This window comes from Amblyomma americanum, chromosome 7 (genome assembly GCF_052857255.1).
Source record: "Amblyomma americanum isolate KBUSLIRL-KWMA chromosome 7, ASM5285725v1, whole genome shotgun sequence".
In the NCBI taxonomy this organism is placed as follows: Eukaryota; Metazoa; Arthropoda; class Arachnida; order Ixodida; family Ixodidae; genus Amblyomma; species Amblyomma americanum.
Window position 1 is genome coordinate 102,658,638 of NC_135503.1, and position 1,233 is coordinate 102,659,870.

A 1,233-nucleotide genomic window follows, 5' to 3' on the forward strand; every position below is an offset into this window, starting at 1 on the left:
CATACGAGTGGATGAAGAAAATGGCGGTACAATTTCGTCTTGACCTCGGTACCTGTAGAAACTAAAGTCAGGTATGGGTTGTAAACTCTAGCTTGAACCCGCGAGCGGCATGATGGGAATGTTCAGGGCGTCAATGTACGGTGTATGCGTGTATCAAAGCGAAGTACAGACGACGGTAATCAACAGCTCCAGGACCTTCTACGCCTGCGCCGCTTGGCTTCATTCGGATTCTTTCGTATTCACTGGATCTGTTAGAGTATCTGTTACAGGTCCAAGTTGGACTTATTTTTTGAAATGCGGCGGAGAGTTTGAAGGATGCTTCACTCCCGCCACCGGTCGGCCCGGTATTGCACTACCTCCGGGATCGGCCTTGTCTTTACGGCGTCTTTACTATCCAGTCTTTCTATCCAACCTTTCAACTCTCTTATCTGCACGTGGTAGCGATTGTGGCTCGGCTTGAGCCAGTGAGCAGGCCTGTGCACTTTCCTTCCTTTCTTTCTTCCTGGCAGCAACAGACAGACAGACAGACAGACAGACAGACAGACAGACAGACAGACAGACAGACAGACAGACAGACAGACAGACAGACAGACAGACAGACAGACAGACAGACAGACAGACAGACAGACAGACAGACAGACAGACAGACAGACAGACAGACAGACAGACAGACAGACAGACAGACAGACAGACAGACAGACAGACAGACAGACAGACAGACAGACAGACAGACAGACAGACAGACAGACAGACAGACAGACAGACAGACAGACAGACAGACAGACAGACAGACAGACAGACAGACAGACAGACAGACAGACAGACAGACAGACAGACAGACAGACAGACAGACAGACAGACAGACAGACAGACAGACAGACAGACAGACAGACAGACAGACAGACAGACAGACAGACAGACAGACAGACAGACAGACAGACAGACAGACAGACAGACAGACAGACAGACAGACAGACAGACAGACAGACAGACAGACAGACAGACAGACAGACAGACAGACAGACAGACAGACAGACAGACAGACAGACAGACAGACAGACAGACAGACAGACAGACAGACAGACAGACAGACAGACAGACAGACAGACAGACAGACAGACAGACAGACAGACAGACAGACAGACAGACAGACAGACAGACAGACAGACAGACAGACAGACAGACAGACAGACAGACAGACAGACAGACAGACAGACAGACAGACAGACAGAC

General features: G+C 50.0%; 1 pseudogene; it reads left to right on the forward strand.

Moving 5' to 3' along the window:
- The first annotated feature begins 227 nt into the window (after window positions 1-227).
- LOC144099661 (U2 spliceosomal RNA) lies at window positions 228-378 on the forward strand (annotated as a pseudogene).
- The last annotated feature ends 855 nt before the right edge of the window (window positions 379-1,233 follow it).